We start from the raw sequence: 4,686 nt of genomic DNA, 5'->3' as shown, positions 1-4,686 counted from the left end.
CATGAGCACTGATTATGTGTACGAGGTCATTAGCTTTACGTTTGAATCCCATCCAATGGTTGTCAACAAGTTTGAATTTTATTAGGTTTTTTCATGCTAGTTTAGCTTTTATCCCGTGATTATATTAAAACAATTACTATAGACCACTTAGAAGATAAATTTAGGTAATCATCAGTAATAAGTGAGATTAATAAATAAATAAAAATTAAAATTCTTTGTTATTGTACACATTGATAGCTTAAAAATGTTTTTACAATAGTACTGTAAGTTACTACCTCCATTCCATTTAAATGGTTATTACCAAACAAATTTAGTTTAAAAAAAAACACTCATTTGTTATTTTTCTATTAAGAAAAGAATGACATATTTTTGTGTTTGAAAATAATTTAATGTCAAACTTTTAATTTTATTCTTTTTATCATTAAGAGAAACTTTTATAGTCACACAAATATTATGATCACACAAAAATTTTAAGACTACAAGTTTCGAAAGTCTTCCTTTTTTTTCTTAAAATCTATGCCGAGTCAAACTAGCTCATATAAATTGATACGAAGGAATTTTTCTAGGCCAAGAGTCTGAATAGTGATAAAAGACGATTTAATTAATAACTCTTACAACTAATATTACATTATATAGTTTGCTGAATTACTGATAGTTTTCTTATTGATTTATAAGGGTTTTGGTAGGATGAATAAGATCGTTTCGTTCTTAATAAGTGATTTCGGATTCGAGCCCTAATTTTGAAAAAATCCTACTATGAAATCATTCCTCTTTTAATGAATATTATGCCGTGCAAATCCAAATAAATATACGAATACCGAATATCACGGGAGAAATCAAAAATAATACCTATAGTAATTTTCTTATTGAGAAAGGAGGCGAGAAGTAGAGGGGTGGGTGGGGGGAGGGGGTTCGTGGTCATTTCATGAAGTCCAGCTGATAGGGTCAGAGTCTACCCGTAGCTTTTGTCCTGTTCACGTTTGGCCTTCAACTCTTCAACTCCTTTTTACCCTCGTTATAATCCCCCCCAAACAACAAATCATTCTCTTCATCATCTCTCTCTCTCTCTCTCTCTCTCTCTCTCTCTCTCTCTCTCTCTCTCTCTCTCTTAATTTCCTTCTCCTCCCCCTAGAAGAAAGGCGAAAGTCTTGGGGGATAAAAGGATAAGAGAGGGACAGAGAGAAAACTACACCAATAATTTTTTTTAAAAGGATAAGAGAGGGACAGAGAGAACTCCTAATAATCAAGAAAGGGAGCTTTTCTATTGTGGGGAATGTTGTCTGGCTCGAGGAATCTTTAATCTTGATCAAATTCTTTACACAGATCTATTATTATATATGTTCTATAATTTCTTTTAGATCTTATGTAGATCTATAAATGTTTGTTGTTAGATCTATGAATTTTGATCATATTTTTTTGCTTCGTCGGACCAGGCTTCATTCCCCTCAAAGATTGCTGCCATATATTAGTATCGCGATTAAGATCTTTTTTGGTATACAAATAAGGTGAGGCCCATGTTGAATTTCTTTTTAGTTTTCTGTTTATTTTATTTGTTTATCAGTTATAAGTGCTATATTCAACATTTGGGACAAATTTGTACTTGTTTATTAACCTAGTTTGGTATGTCCGTTATATATCTGCAGATTGGTGTAATGATAAGGATCTTGACTTTAGTCTTGAGTTCTGATTCTCATTTTTCATCATTACATCCTTTTTACATACTCTTTGTTTCATAACCTTAGGTTTCTTTTGTCAGTAAATAAGACATATACACTTTTTTTCATCATTGTGTTATGATTGTAGTCAAGATGGCTTTTTTTGGTCTCTTTCTGCAAAATTTTCAGATCTGTTTTCTGGCTTTCAACTTTGCTCAAAACCCTTTCTTCTTTTAATTTTCTGCACAAAGGCGCGCACACACTCTCTCACTCTCTCTCTCTCTCTCTCTCACACACACGCACACCAGATTGGGGTTTATGTTATCGAGATGCTATCTTTATAACCTTTTTATCTAACTTGTTTTACAGTGCAATGTCTGAGTATTTATTTAGATCTCACGGTACTATTTTGATAATTTCAAGATTTGTTGTATTACCTATATGACCATAAGTTTTTATTTTATTCCTCAAGTTTACATTCTTTTACTGTATGGCCAGACTAATGAGTTTTGTTTGTGTACTGTTGGTGTAAAGTCTATGTGCATTGGCTTTAAGTTTAGGCTTGTTCTTAAACCTTATGAAACAGACTCTCATATAAGTGGTGCATTTTGCAGTTTTATCGTCAACTTGAAGGCACATGTAACAACTGATTGCTCTATTGGTTAATCTTATATTCATTCACAGTTAATCCTTTACACTATCAGTAAAATTTTGCTTGTTTTTAAAATGCTACTTGTCTTATTTTGCAGGTTCTTAATACCACTGACTATGAGTAGCTTTAAATACAAAATATATTATACTTTCAATGCGAAGAAGTTAGCCCTGAGAACACTACTTCTAGCGGTTGTATATGGAAAAGTATTTGCTACTGCATTTTTGTTGCTATGGTGCAGTACTGTTGAGTATTTAGTGATTGTTATTTTTTTGGTATGCAAACAGGACTAGGTTTAATTATTCTTATAGCTCTTAGGTTTAAGTTGAGAAAACAAGAGAGGAAAGTCATTAATGAATACAATGAAAAACATCTGACTGGAAATGAAGTAAATGAATGATATAAAAAGGTGAGGTAGACATCCTGCTGAGAAAAAAGATAGGCTATGTAAACCTATAGGACAGGTAACAACAATTAAGTGTAGGCTTTCGACTGCCTCCTGCATTTTAAGAAAAAACAAAACAAAGTTCATTAAGAATCTAGAAAACCTACATTTCTGAAGTAGTAATAACTTAGTCACATTTAAATTATTAATGATGAATCTTTCAAGAAATTATGCAATCATCTTTTTATTGGTGTTTATCACAATATTTGAATGAAAGTGCATTGCCGTTTCTTCATGCTCTTTCAGCAACAGCAAAAGGTAGTGTTGGGCTTTGAACTGATAAAAAAGGCAGTTCGTTTGCACGAAATATCCGCGTTCATGCAGTATTCAGGGAAAAGTCGTATCCTAACGTCCTAAGGGGTGTGATGTAGGCGATATCAGTGGCTGATCAAGAAATTGTTAGAAAATGACTTATAAGGGAAAGACTTGGTGATTTTGAATCTTTTTGACTTTGCAAGCTTGAAAGTGGGAACGTTAGCTTTTGTGTTACTAATTTTTTACACACATACACACTCGCAAAGAAAGTTAGCTCGATTTTGATGCATGAATTGTCCATTCGTTGACTATTTACTACATTGTCCGTAGTATTAAAGAAAAGCTTTGAGAGTATAACACATAAACTATGCCTGTACCCATTAGTTGCAGCATAAAGGATACTGATCTATCAATCCACTGGGGAAAATCACGAGGTAAGGTGAGATGGCACAACGGCAGCGAGACGAGGAAAGGCACATAATTAGAAGGGTCTGTTTCTTTGTTTATTTATGAGCTAATTGATTTTAAGTTCTGTTTTTGTTTATTCAATATTATGCAACTTTTATTATTACCACAAAATGTGGTATCATAAAGAACACCGAATATGGGTGTGTTAGCCTTGAATTTGGATAAGATAGAAAAAAGTTTTTTTCTTCTATTTATTAAAAGTGAGTTTTTTATACCACATTTAAGATTTACTCATTATGCAACTTTTTCATTACAAAAATAAAGTCAAACACAGTAGAGACCGTCTTGGTTTTCAAAGAAATTGTTACGACTCAAAATCCCAACCGCGGAATCGTGATGGGGCCTAACACTGAATGCCAGGCCACCAACACAACAAATAATACAAAATAAAGAAATGCAATTAATATCTGATAAGTGATCAATAACATAACATAAACCACCCCAAGATCCGGTGTAACAAATACATGAGCGTCTAGATCCAGCTAAATACAAGGTTTGAAAGAAATACATCACTGTCCGGGATAAATTGAGACAATACCAGAAATAAGAAAATGACTTGAGAGCCTGCGAACGAAATATAGCTCTACCTCGAATCACTGACTAGTAGCTGCTAAGTACCTTTTGGGACTCCGCTGGTACCAACGTCAAAATCTGCATGTGATGACCCGATATGTCATTTATAGGTGTACCCTTCATTTCCGTATTTCGAGATCCCGAATAGCTCCGTTTAGCTTTTTTTGATTTGCGTACGCAGTCTGTGTCCTTTTTCCGGAAGAGTTTTATGAGAAAATTGATGAAAATGTGAAATCGTACCTTAAAACACATTTGAGTTGACTACGGTCAATGTTTTGTGTAAACGGGCTCGGATCAGTATTTTAACGATCCCTGTGGGTCTGTATCGTGATTTGGGACTTGGGCGTATGCCCAGAATCGAATTTGAAAGTCCCTAACTTGATTTAATATAATTTGTTGAAAACTAGCAATTTAAAGGTTTAAAATATTTTTAAGTTTAACCGTAAGTTGATCTTATTGCTACCGGGTTCGGATTTCAGTTCCGGAACTTGATATGAGTTTATTACAATATTTATGACTTTTCTACAAAATTTAATGCAAAACGGAGTTGAGTTGACGTGATTCGAACGTCCGGTTGAGAAATTGCATGTTCTTAAGCTTCATTGAAAATTTCATTCGTTTTGGTGTCCGAATTGTAG

The 4,686-nt window shown here is 33.6% G+C and overlaps 1 long non-coding RNA gene across 3 annotated transcripts; it reads left to right on the top strand.

The window, feature by feature from the left end:
* The first annotated feature begins 949 nt into the window (after positions 1–949).
* Positions 950–3,692, top strand: LOC104097079 (uncharacterized). Of its 3 annotated transcripts, none has more exons than XR_011410235.1 (2): positions 950–1,505; positions 2,405–3,692. It is a non-coding gene; the product is annotated as an uncharacterized lncRNA (long non-coding RNA). The 3 variants fall into 3 exon arrangements; XR_011410234.1 differs by having other exon boundaries at positions 950–2,294; XR_004507212.2 differs by having other exon boundaries at positions 950–2,316.
* Positions 3,693–4,686: the final 994 nt, after the last annotated feature.

This window comes from Nicotiana tomentosiformis, chromosome 8 (assembly GCF_000390325.3).
Source record: "Nicotiana tomentosiformis chromosome 8, ASM39032v3, whole genome shotgun sequence".
In the NCBI taxonomy this organism is placed as follows: Eukaryota; Viridiplantae; Streptophyta; class Magnoliopsida; order Solanales; family Solanaceae; genus Nicotiana; species Nicotiana tomentosiformis.
This window is presented reverse-complemented; position numbering and strand designations above follow the sequence as displayed.